This window comes from Chinchilla lanigera, unplaced genomic scaffold, assembly GCF_000276665.1.
Source record: "Chinchilla lanigera isolate Chin_1 unplaced genomic scaffold, ChiLan1.0 scaffold00006, whole genome shotgun sequence".
NCBI lineage: Eukaryota > Metazoa > Chordata > Mammalia > Rodentia > Chinchillidae > Chinchilla > Chinchilla lanigera.
Window position 1 is genome coordinate 32,713,664 of NW_004955407.1, and position 13,598 is coordinate 32,727,261.

At 41.4% G+C, this 13,598-nt stretch overlaps 1 pseudogene; it reads right to left on the bottom strand.

Moving 5' to 3' along the window:
• Positions 1-3,286: 3,286 nt before the first annotated feature.
• Positions 3,287-5,370, bottom strand: LOC102019667 (annotated as a pseudogene).
• Between the last annotated feature and the right edge of the window lie 8,228 nt (positions 5,371-13,598).

The following is a 13,598-nucleotide window of genomic DNA, read 5'->3' on the forward strand; positions in this document are numbered from 1 at the left end:
TGAATGGTACATCCGACCTAGGGTAGGTTGCTGACATACAATATAAGGGATGGAAAGAATCTTACCCCTGTCTTGCTGCTTTAGCTGTCTTCTATAACCATGAACTGTTGCCCCTCTGTCATGTGCCCCCCTTTCTTGCAGCCAACAGATTATGGACTGAAACCTCTACAAACTGTGAGCTAGATAAACCTTTCTCCCTTTAACTCTGAGTGTCAGGTATTTTATCTCAGCAATGAGAAAAGTAGCTATCTTTAAGAAACTTTTGGTGTACTACTTCTTTCAGGTGTTCTTTATCGGGGAAGTATCTTATTTCTCCATCAATTGTTTTTGACTTTTTAATGCAATTTATCTGAAATGCTTCCAGAAAAGTTTAAGGCCATTATACAAAAGCATTCATTCCATCAAAACATTCAGTGACTTTCTCAATGCACTGGCCAAAGTGGCCTATGGCTCTTCAAAGAATAATTCATTCATTTCCCATCACTGAAGAACTTTTCTAAGTTTTCTCTGCTTTTATCTGCAGCAGGTTCATTCATTCACTAAATCATAACAACTTGAGAGATAAAGTTGTTTTAAATAAACTTGTAATAAAAAAAACTTACCATGTTTAAAATGTATAAATGTTTTTTAGGTTTTTTTTATTTCTAAATGTCATGAAATTATTTTCTACACAGATAACAAATTTAGTTTTTGTTTGTTTGTTTGTTTTGAGACAGGGTCTAGCTATGCAGTCCAGGCTGGCCTTGAGCTCACTTTGTACCCCAGGCTGGCCTTGAGCTCATTTTGTAGCCCAGGCTGGTCTCGAACTTGCAACGATCCTCCTGCCTCAGCCTCCCAAGTGCTGGGATTACAGGCATGAGCCACCATGCCCAGCATCAAATGTAGTTTTATATAGGATTGTAAGCACATGTTATCTAGGGTTTATCCAACAAACCATGAATGTTTTATTCACCCCTCTAAAATACAGTTTACATATGGTTGTGGTACATCCCAGGCAGATGAAATCAAAGCACACAAGGGGAGGTAGTAGCAAAAGATATACTCATTTGCGAAAGTAAACAGATAACCCTTTCAATATGATGTACCACAACCACACATGAGAAAAGTGAAGAATTTTATTTATTTTAAAGCAAACATTGAGGATTCCCCATTACCCACCACCCTACAAAACTTTTGAATGTGGAATATTCAACAGCCTACCCATTTTAATAGGTTACAAAACCTGCAAAAACTCCAGTTTTCTAATCATGAATATTTTTGGTTTTGTTTTGTTTTGAGGTAGCTGAGTACTTATTGGACAATTTCCTTAGCTAAAGGCCAAAAATAAAATTTTAATTTTTGCAAGGAAAATACCATTAACTTAGTAGCCTTTGGTTAAGAGGTGGGATTAATTCTCCATAAAGTCAAAGTGGTATGGGACAACGAGCAGCATTGAGCTCATAGGCAAACAGAACTAGTGCTCAAACTGCTAGCACAAATTCCAACATAGTACATACGGCTAAGTCACTACTAAACAGTCTGTCTCCATCAAACCTGAGACTTTCCCTATGCATCTACAAGGCAAAATCACCGCTATGAACATAAATGCCTCCATGAGAAAAAGAGAAGTCAATTAGGGTTGAATTAGACAAATGATAAGTGCAAATACTACAGAAATAGCTGCTGGAGACAACCATAAAATCTGTGACACTCACAATGCATGGGGGTGAATCACATAAGCTGCTCGCTGTTGAACACCAGTGTTTCAAGATATAACTTTTATACACTTTTATTTGCTTTGCTAATACCATCAGGACTGAAGCTACTGACTGTCATATCCCTAACACAGGGAAATCAGGCTAAAACACATACTGGTGCTTTTTGAAAGACAGCAATTTAAAAGGGTGGTAGCAGCAAGCATTTGATACCTTTTTCCTTTTAAGAACTTTCAAGCAGGAAAAACATGTGCCCAAGAGTGTTATGATTATTCATTAGAGACTTTCATCATTATCCGTACCAATTTGGGTAACAATACAGCAAGATCCAAGGATTAGTGATGACAATGTGCATGTCATAAGGACCGAGATATAGTACCAATCCTATAAAAGTCATTGTTCAAAGAAACTGTTAAGAAGTGTTCAAAAGGTATCTAAGGTAGGACAGACATTGTGAAATGAAAGGAAAATGCTCAAAAGTAAAGAGCAACTGGGTTGAGGGAAAAGAGAAAAGAAAGAAGGGGAAATTATGTAAGTATGTATAAACAGGATAGCTAACGTAGTTGTACTACTGACTTCTATCACTTTACTGGAAGGAATAGTTAATGATTAATTATTTGATCAATCTTGCATGTCTCTATTTGTTTTCCTGAGTAACCACTTTGAAGATATTAATGCATAATACAACAACCATTGTTAATTTCCTACCACTTTGTCTGTAACTCTGTATTGTTTTATTGTTCTAATGCTATCTTGTAAATGGATGTCTGTTAATATGTTTTCCACCTTTTATTTTTAAAATAAATTTTCAAAAATAAAAATAAAATAAAGGTATCTAAATAATTCACATTCAATACAAAAGTGGCCCGTCCAGATTATTTCCCATTATGTTGCATATTTTTCAAAAAGTGCCAATCAAAGCCTGATTTGCCTTGTGGCTTTGTCTTACACAGTTATCAGCTGTTAAAAAGCAGTTTGCATGTGTTTTCAATGACAGTCATTTGGCCAGGTGAACAGTGCTGTGTGAAAGCTGGCAGCCAGCCTTCCGTGTGTGATTAGGGACCCATGCATGGTTTGGTACACCTCTCAGTGTTTAGCACTCCAACCTTTTCCTCAACTGGAAAAGCTGTGAAATGCAGTTGTTCTGCCAAACCACACTCCACTCCTTCCACCTTCCTCTCAAGGAAAGTATCTGTCAGCTGCCACTGAAAAACTAGGACTGCTTGTAGATTTTATCCAAAGGCCAAGAGTCAGACTTGTTTTTGTTCAAGCCACTTCAAATAACTATGGAGATATTATCACCCCATAGAGTATATTATGTGTTACTCCTAAGCAAGGGTGCAGAATCTAAGTATTATGTGCAAGGCTCAAGACGACGCTTAGGACAGAACATGCAGAGTAAAAATAGTTCCCTTCCATATCCAGATAACATAAAGCTGACAATTGTAGTCCTGTCTTTAGCAGATGAAAACAGTCCCTTTACAATAAATTTCCTGAAAGGGAGAACAAATAGATAATAACTCTTCTGATAACATATTATGGTACACTGGCCAGTGTGTTTGTGGCAATTAAACATAATCCTGTGAAGCAGATTAATTCACTTGCTGCATGTTCATTTGCGACATTCCTTTGTTGGGTCCTGGGGGCCCTCCATGACTTCATGAGGCTTCCCAGTCCTAGAGTGGTCCACTCTGCCCAGAGCCTCACTTGAAATTCTGCTGATATCCATCCCGCTGATAGCCAGAGTAGTCCCGGGGAGCACTGAACTAATATTGTGTATAACCACTCTTTGGAGCGTTAGGGAGTGAAGGGCGGTAACCATCAGATCCTCCTCTGAGTCCATTGGTAGGACCCCCGTATCCATTCATCAAGACTTTAGCACTACAGGAACCTCCACAGGACACACCACTAAGGTTTCGTGGAAATCCAATGTTCTGCTGAGGAGGATGCTGCTGGTGGTTGCCAGTCACTTGATGAGGGTGGCCCTGGGAGCCATGGTAAGGGCCTACCACCGTTAGAAGCTGCTCTTGCTGGAGCTCTGTCTGCTCCACTTGGTGAGGCTGACTGGAAAAGCTCTGGTTATAACTGGACTGGTACTGGTTTTGCTGTTTTAAAGTTTCTGGTTCATTAACAGGAGGAACTGGGGCATTCACATCGAATACCATTTGCATGGATTGGAATGGAGCTGCATTTACATTGATTCCACTGCTTATGTAAAAGTCTGCTCATCCCAGCCTGGAATACCTGAGGCTGAGAAGCATCGAGAAGGAATAAGGATGCTGTAATCTGGTCTGCATTTAGAGAGATTGTTGCCTGAAACTGATCAATTGGCTCCTTTCGTGGTCGCTGCTCTGTTGCATGTGAAGGCTGGTACAAGGGTTGAGATGCTGTGTATCCCTCACTCGTGGATGAAACCAAAGGAACCTGTGTAGCTTCTGGTTGTACAGAAACTTGACTAGGCTGAGCAAGTCTAGATTCAGAATGAACAGGAGGACAAGCCAGCTGGGGCATGTGCATGTTTTGTGCTGGATTCATAGGCTGTGCAGATACAATGGCAGGATCAAGAGTCTGGTTTTCAAAACCCAGCACTGAATCCTGTATGAAATTATAAGGCTGCTGCATTTGTGCCATAAGATCTTGTTCTCGCTGTCTTCTCACAAGGGGACCTGCCTGAGCCACCGGAGTCAAAGCCTGGGGCTCTGGGACTGAAGGAGATGCAGCCTGTGGTTACTGCTGGAGTGGATTTACCACCTCAGCTGTTTCAACTGTCCACTCCTCTACCTTTTCACCATTGCTGAACTGTGTTTCTGCCACAATTGGTATGTACGTACACTGCTGATTCAACTTCACTTTGCTCAGTGTATTCTTCTGCTGGCTCAGGTTCAGCTTCAATGACCTGGTCTTCACTGCAGGCGCCGACACTGCCTCCTCTTCCTCACACAGCCTGTTCTGGTGGTTGTGGGTGCTGTCAAAGTAATTTGACTAAAAAACACACTCAATGATCCCCTTTAGAGCTTTATAGGTTGTCCCACATACAGATTTTTCCTTCCCTTTCCAGTAAATCCCACAGCTGGATGGAGGCATGTTCGTACTGTTCCTTCAACCATAAACTCAGGTCCTGTTCAGCATCTACTAACTTGTAGAACTCATCCAACAGTGACAGTTCCTCTTCAGACAGGATTGGAACCCCGTTCAACCCTTGTTTCAAGTCAGTTCGTACTTCATCATCTGCTAACTTGTCCAAAACATACTGCAGCTCAAGTACAATTTTAAACGTTTCTATTCAGCTTCTCCTCTCCTAAGCTGTTCCCGGCGTGCCACTTACTGCTATGAAACTCCTCTGTAATTCTTTTGCAAATTCCAAATTATTTGTGACTTCCTGGTACTTAGATACGGCATCCAGCTGGTCTGGATTAAGCCTCTCCCCTTTGTTCATCCGCTCCTGGTAATCATCACGCTTACCCTTTTTCTTCTCCAAGTTCCAAAGTTTCTTGTCTATCACCCCAAGAATCTGCTTTAAGGCCTCGGCCTGGACCACGCCTCCGGTGCCGGATGCTGGGTGTTGAGGAGCCGGCGCAGCTGCCCCGGCCCGCGCCTCACTCCCAGCAGAACCCGACCGTGGTGGCGGTCTGCACGACTTGCTGTCGCTTCCGCTGTGGCTGGTGGCCCAGGGCATCGTGCGCGCGGAGCCGCTGGAGATCGCCAGGGGCAAAGGTGGCGCTGAGTTCTGGGCAGTGTCGTGCGCTCTGCAGGCGCCCTGTCCCCTCTGCAGGGAGAGCCGCTCCTCTATAAACTTTTTACAGGGTAAAATTGACCATAGTATTTTTTGCTTTTGAAAAAATAATAATGTACTATACCTTGTTTTTATATCATTAGCTCTTGTTAGCTTCTTTGAATGTATATGATCTATATACATGATGAAATGACAACATTGTACTTGCTACTTTCTTTTCTGTAAGCCTGAAAGACACAGAAGATTAAAAAAACTTTCTTGGCAATAATTTAGCATCACTACCAGTGCTGGTGAGGGTATAATGTTGCACAGGTCATTCTGTGATTTACAATCACAGGGAGTTTTTCTGTGTGCTTTGTTAACTTTTTTTAAAGGTCTGCAAGCCACCCTGCTCTGTAAATCAAGGCTGGACACAGAGGCGACAAGTTTAGCTAGCTGATCCTAATTCATCAGTGGATGAAATTGGCCTCTGGAAAATGTAATTATGATTCTGATGACAACACAGAACCAGAGACACAAATGGATGACCCAAAAGCAGAGCAAGAAATCCCAAGGCTGTGGTCTTTCTCAAGGCTCTGGCCATGCTCCCTTGCTTTTCTCTTTTAATGGTTCCCATAGAAGACCCCAAGGAAGTGCTTCTCCCAGTTCTCACGTGCTCTGTAATCAATCACTGATCCGGTCACTGTCCCTTTTCCTATCGCTTCACTCACACTGTAAAATATGAATGGCCTGGGCAGGTGAAACCCAATGAAGACAGGGCTGTTCATTATTCTGGTAGGCTCTCCCAGGCCCTTTTGTGCTCTATGCTGATATTTTAAGCTACAAATGGCTCGCTATGGCAGGCTACCAACCATGACAGACACCCCTTAGAGCCGTGTGCACTTTAGTTAAAGATTCGGAGATGGCAGCTGCCTTTGTCCTGGCTCTTCCAAGGTCAGCCTCTATTTCATGTCCTCGGCGATTATTGCGTCAAACTTGCACTAAGTGAAATTGCCAGGTTCAAACAATACTTCCTCCTTTGCAAAATTAAGCCTTCAGAATCCTCAGGGATGTTTTCATGCTTTCTGGTTAAGTAACACAGAACCAAGTTTTCACATCCATGGTCGGTTTTTCCTAGTTACCCCTCAAACACCATCCCAAACTCTATTTGCAAAGCCCTCTAGACTCCATGCCTTCGGCCACCACACCAAAGAGCCCGCAAAGCACTACAGAAGCATGAGAGGAAGAACTCTTCCAGCAATCTACTCAAAGCAGTAGTTTAGATTTTTTCTTTCTATTTTTAAAAATCCAGCAAAGCAATTGAAAAGACCTCTCCATCCATCAGACACTTGTTAGTTACAGTACAGGGTAACGGCTGCCAGGTTTCTGTGACACAGATTGACTGGCATTACAGTACTAGAGACAAAGGTACAGATACAAGAGAATGGGCCATCATGGTCACACACATATTAAGAAGTACTTCTCCAAACCATTGCATTTGTGGAATGCAAGCACTGTACAGGTAAGACACAGGGCTACTTCCGTGAGGGACACACCCTTCTGTCAGACACTGCTTTCCACATGCCTGCTGCTCCCACAGCAGAAGTCTGTCTGTTCCATCCGCTCACAGTCAAGGTTGACCTCACTTGAGTCACACAATACAAGACTCAAGAACTGTCAATTAAGGAGTCTTTCCAGCCATCTTTCAAGTAAAGAAGCCAGTCTTTATAACAATGACATTCAGATTCGCCCGTCTAATGTTGATTTCTGCCACAATTCCCTGAATGTTTATAACTTCTTCCAAGTGCTGCTGGTCTGGATTGTCATTTGGTGTGTGCCTCAGCATTTCTCAGAGGTGCAGAGGGTATTTTACCAGCTGGCTTCCTGGGATATCAAGGAAATTCCAGAGATCTAGTTTGCACTAAAGGAGGGGATTCTAAGTAATGCTGAAGGAAATCTTGAACTCGATGATGTTGTTTTTTGTGGTCTAGTGGGGCTCTGGTAGCCACCTGATTACTGCAGAAGCTGTCATAGAGCTGAGGCAAGGAAGCCAGCTCATGCAGATAGGACCATCTCCATCAATTTTGAAACTGCAGTGTACATCAATCAGAGTTGGAGGTTGTTTTCTTTTAGGGCTTGGAATTCTTCACTCTAGAGTTTTCTTGAACTAAGCATTTGTGTTGGAAAATCTGCTGTGATTCTGATGGGTTTTCCTTTATATGTGATTTGTTTCTTTTCTCTAACATCTTTCAATATTCTGTCCTTGGGTGGAATTTGTAAAATCTTAACTATTATATGTCATGATATACTGTCTTTTCTGATCATGGATATTTGGGCTCTATATGCCTTACTGATCTGTATGTCAAATTCTCTTCCCATGTTTGGAATGTTTTCTGCTAATTCTTCTGTGAGCAGTTTTTTTATGTCCTTTGTGCTATCTTCTGATTTTTCAATGATATGAATCAATCTTGTATTATTCTACTTTGCATCATCTAGCAGCTGTTGGATTGATTTTTTTTGCGGTCCCTTGCTATTTTTAATAAGTTTGATGATTGCCAACCACAACCGTATATTCTAGATCTGATATTCAGTCTTCACATTGGTTGGTTCTACCGCATATACTTTCAACTGAATTTTTAATCACCTGAGTATCTGTTTGAATATGTTTTATGGCATCCAGTCCTTCCTATGTTGGGTATTCATGGTTTCCTGATCTTTCCTAAGTTCCTCTATTTTTTTTAAACTTGTATTTACTCTGTTTTACTAGCCATTTTTCATTATGGTCATCTCTATAATTATCTATGTAATTATTTCTGTTTTGATTTTGTCAAGAGACTCATTCATCTGTTTTGTTACTTTTACTACCATTTCAGAAAGTTCAACTGGGTGATTTATGGTTTCTTCCACCTCAATGCCCCCTGGATTTTTCCCTAGGCAAGTTGGGAATGTTGGGTTGCATCTTGCTTCTAAGTTTTTTTCATTTCTAAGTTTTTGTTTCGTTTTTGCTAATTATTTTCTGCATCAAAACTTGCAAATTGCTTGTGGTAGGTAGCTTTATTACTAGTATTTAGATTTCCTTACAAAACGATGTTTCAGAGATGTCTTTTAGGCATAGGTGGCTTTTAGTCTTTGAGTCTGTCCCAGGACCCTGACTCTTTTGTTTATTAGGAAGAAAAGGTTGCAGCCTGTTTAGTCTAACACCCAGTTGTTTGTTACTGGGATATAGTATTCTTTGTGATGCCCACACCACCAGTACCTAGACAAACTAGGTACTGGCATACAAGGAAGAGCAATTGATCACAACAACTGTGCCACCTTGGCTAAAGTAATACAATTATCAATAATAATAGCCTCAAACAGACTGGAAAATGACAAACTGTGATAACAAATAATTTGCAACTTTTAACCTTAGGTACAAGATTTATAGTTATATAACAAAATCTAAAACAAATCAGATAATATATACAATATTCACTCAAGAGAGAAATTTTACCCTCAGGGGAGAAAATTTAAAGGGAGAAGAGGGAAAAATAGAGAAATGAAAGAAGAAAAAGAGATTCGAGGCAAAACTGAAGGCCAAAGGAAGATTACACAAGCCTCAGGAAACTGGTAAAGAAGACAGGATGGAAGGAAAGAAGGAGAAAACAAGAACAAGAATGAAACAGAACAGAAAAGCAATGTTCACACTCACAAAAACCAGCAATCAAAAAAAACACAAAGGAACAAAAATTTTAAAAAGAAACAATAGGAAAGAAAAAAAGAAATTTCTCTGTGATTTCAAGCCTGTAGTTATCTTTTGGAGTCTACAGTTTTGGGGCAGTGTTCAGTTCAAGGCACAAATCTGCTCTCATGGATAGATAAGACAGACAGTCAGATCCTAGATTCATGCTAGATAATCCCAGCAACCTGGCAGTAGTATTAGGGGAATATGCCAATTTGAGACTTTCAAATCCACAGAAATTCAGGCTGACCCTGGCTTCTGTTCATGGAGTTGGTGGCTGACTCGTTCAGCTTATGACACTCTACGGGTCCCTTACTGGCCTCACCATGGCTCCCTGACCATTGACATCTCATGTAGATGTCCTTCATCCAGTCACTGGGAGTTTAACACTGGAAGCCCAGACATGAAGCTAACCCATGGCTTCTCTGAGTCACAGGTTCAGTTGGACCCTCCCTAAAATGGCATCTGACCAGACACCCTCTCCAGCAGTATGGCAAATGCTCAGACTGAAGTCACTAATTAGCTGCTCTGTTCCACTAGTCTGTATCTCCCTGGAGGTCTCTGGAGTTGCCAGTTTTCACTACATCTCTGTAGACTCAATCTTCCTTGCTCTCACCATGAGCCTGTAGCTGGGGAGAATGTGCAGATTGCCCTGTACTTTATTGCATTGTGGTCAACTCTTCAATTTCTTAGTAGACTTCAATTTTCCATTCAGATCCTTCCTTAGTCTCAGGGATCTATCTCCCTCCTTCTTTCCTTCCCCAAATTGTTCTTTTCCATTGTCTGGATTTTGAACCTTGGAGAGTCTGATTTACTGCTCCTTATCACTCTGTCCTCTTCCTGAAGTCCCATGACCCGTCTTTGGTTTCCAAATATCATGCCCCACTTTCAGTTGTGGTTCAGATCTACAAAGTTCCTCCATAGGCCATGTGTTGGAGGATTACTTGCCAGCTGATGAGCTTTTGTAATGTGTCTTGATCATGAGGGCTCATTCATCTCTCCCTCTACTCCTTCCCTATCTCTCTTTCTCTCTCTCTCACTCTCCCATTCTCCCTCTCCCTCTCCCTCTCTCTGTCTCTCTCTACTGGATGTCATTAGGCAAGCAACTTTTCTCTGCCATAGTCTCTACAGAATGCAGAAACAATGGAGCCAAGCAACTATAACTGAGACTTCTGAAATTGTGGGGAGCTGCTGAAGCTGGAGATCAATCACACATACAGAACTGGAGCAAGGCCAGTCCTGAGAACAAAGAGCACTCAAAGTGAGCCATGTAAACAAGCTCCTCTGGCTCCAAGAACATGTGGCACTCCAGGCTACCATGTAGGCAGGTTGCTAAGCAGAGGGGTGTCAGTGGATCTGCTGAATGTATAAATAAACTTGCTTTGGTGGCTGAGTAGTTCCTTTCCTCCCATCCAGAGAGAAGACTCCACCTGACCTCTGCTTTCTGTATTGTGCCTCTTATCTTTATTTCTCCACCCTCCCACTGTCCTTCCCCCCAGGAACTTTGAGAGCTGTGCTGAACACTGCATATTGGTGCCCACATAGGGACTGGAGGTATAAAGAAACAGCAGATGAGAGAACACTTCTTATTGTGCACACAAAAAGAGGATTTGGCTTGGAGCCAAAAAGAAGTGCATTAATAGTATCAATATTGATCACAAAGGTGTATTGATATTGATATTGATATCATCATGTATAAAACATGGGGCAAACAGGTTCTCAAGAACTACAGATGTGTAGAGGAATGCTTGCTGTATTATGGATTCCTGTATTTACTTTCTTTTTGTGGAGTTGGATTAGGGAGTGTCTTAAGGGTTGTACACTCTTTGAGCCAACCACAGAGGATTTGGCTCAGAGCACTATTTAAGTTCTGAGCAGAAAAAAAGATGGTGGAACAACAGCTTACCCCTATAGGATTTAAACCCTTTAGCTTTGTTCAATCAGAGTAGTGTGGGGCAAAAAAGACCCTTCCTCACTAGAGGAGTGTTATGCTGCAAATTCTATTTCACAACATCTGATAATCACTAGCAGATAATTTTGCCGTCTCAATTCAGGAAAATTTTGCTGAATTATAGGCTGAGATTTCCACCTTTCATAAAGTAGAGCCATCCTTTAAGTTAATTGCCTTCGAAAATGCAAATAAATGGTGTAAAGAAGCTTTACAAGCCCATAAAAAAAAGGACTGTGCTATCCGAGATGACTCAGATTTGTGGAGACATTGACCCCTCAAATGTACAGGCATCTACCTTGGCAACAAATATCACTCAGGTTGTTCATCCACAACCTAGAGGAAAGGGAAATAATAAGGTTACTTATTTCAGCTGCAAAGGTGGGGGACATTTTGCCTGACATTGCTCTGCTGCACGAGTAAGAGCAGCACAACAATTATCTGTCCCCTCAACAAAACTTTTTAGTAGGGGCTGGGGATTTAGCTCAGCGGCAAAAGCACCTGCCTGGCAAGCGCAAGGTTGTGAGTTCGGTTCCCGGTACCAGAGAAAAACCAAAAAAAAAAAAAAAAAAAACTTTTTAGTAATCTGTACAAACTGTTGATGAGGGTATCACTGGGAAAATGATTCCAAATCTGATGTGGAAGGCCAACCTATTCCAGGAAACTTCCAGCGTGGCCTGCCCCCAACCCACCAAACCGTAGGGGCACTACAGTGTGGAGAGCTTCTCTGAGACGGCATGGCCCTGCTTGGTGCAGCAAGCTCCTAGCAGTTGGGAGGTGGTATGGTCTTGATTGTGGTCTGCTGATTTTTGTTTAAAAAATACACAGTAGACAATTTCAAGTAACCAATACAACAACAACCAACCTGTAAAATTTCTGAAAATTCAACATTTGGCTTTCACAAGCTGGTTGTAGGGTGGCTCCAGCATATCACTGTCTGTCCTGTTTTCCAAAGCCATGTTGGTACCCTGATCACTATGGCTTTGCAGTAAGTCTTGATATCTGGTGGTGTGTACTCTCAAACTCTGTTGTTTTTCAGAATTGTTTCTATTCTAGTTCCTTTGCATTTCCATATGAATTTTAGAATCAGAATGTTGATTTCTCTAAAAATTCCTGCAGAGATTTTGAATAAAAATTAATTCAATCTGTAGTGTACTTTAGGGGTACCTGACATCTTAATTAACACTGAGTCTTCAAATTCATGATTAATGTAACTGTGCATTTATTTAGGTCCTTTTTGATTTCTTATGTCAATTCTTTAGTTTTCAAGATATTGACACTGCACATATTTTATTAGTCATATATGTAACTGTTGTATGTTTTTTGTGCTGCTATAAATCTTTTATAAATTCCTGTTTTAAAAAAAATGGCAGCTGTGGCTGCAGAGGCAGCAACTACCACATCCCCAGGGTTTGGGGTGCTGGAGATGGAAGCCACAGCCATAGGCAGGCACCGCAATCATAGGCGGGAGCATCAAGCAGGATTCCTGGGTGCCCAAATATAAGATACAGATTTCTCTTCTGCACAAAAGACTGAATTACAGACTGATATATGAGCCTTGCAAGATCATTTATCCCCTCCAATTATCCCCTTTTCAGACAGCATTTATGATTGTGGTGTGGTGTGCCACATTGAACTGTATACACTGACCAAGAAGATCTTTTTCATTTATTTCACACTCCCCAATTTGTCATTCAGTCATGCCATGTCACCTGTTTCATCGGTCATTTATGTTCTCATTCCCAGTTGCTGGGGCCTCTCATTGAGGGAAATGCTGCAATAGACAGACTGCTGGCTACTCTCACTGTTACTCCTTCAAATGCCATTCAACCAGCTTCTGTCTCTCATGCTACCTTCCATCAAACACTTCTGCCTTGCATAAAGAGTTCCATTTAACCCAGGAAAAGGCTCAACAAATTGTTAAACAACGTTCCTCATGCATAAGACATCTCCCCTCACTCTCTATGGAGGTTAATCCCCTAGGGTTATACCCCAATCGTCTCTGGCAAGTGGATGTCACTCACATTCCTGAGTTTGGCTCTCTGTACTGGGTCCAAGTTTCAGTGGATACTTCCTCAGGATTTTTTTTTTTTTTTTTTTTTTGGTACTGGGAATTAAACTCAGGACCTCATGCTTACCAGGCAGGTGTTGCACTGCTGAGCTATATCTTCAGCCCTCAGGATTTATTTCAGCTTCTGCCACACTGGTGCACTGGCTAAACATGTCATTGCTCACTGCTTGGATGCCTTTACTACCCTTGGCTGTCCATGGGCACTTAAGACTGACAGTGGCACAGCCTATACAAGTGCCACCTTCCAAACATTTTGTAAAACTTTTCATATTTCCCTTACCACAGGAATTCTTTATAGAGGCTCAAGGTCAATGAATTATTGAGCATGCCCGCTATGCTCAAAATTCAACTACAAAAGCAAAAGGGAGACTCCTTTCCTACAAAATTTACACCTCATAATAGATTTCACTTGGCGTTATATATTATTAACATTTTAAATCCTATTAAAATTA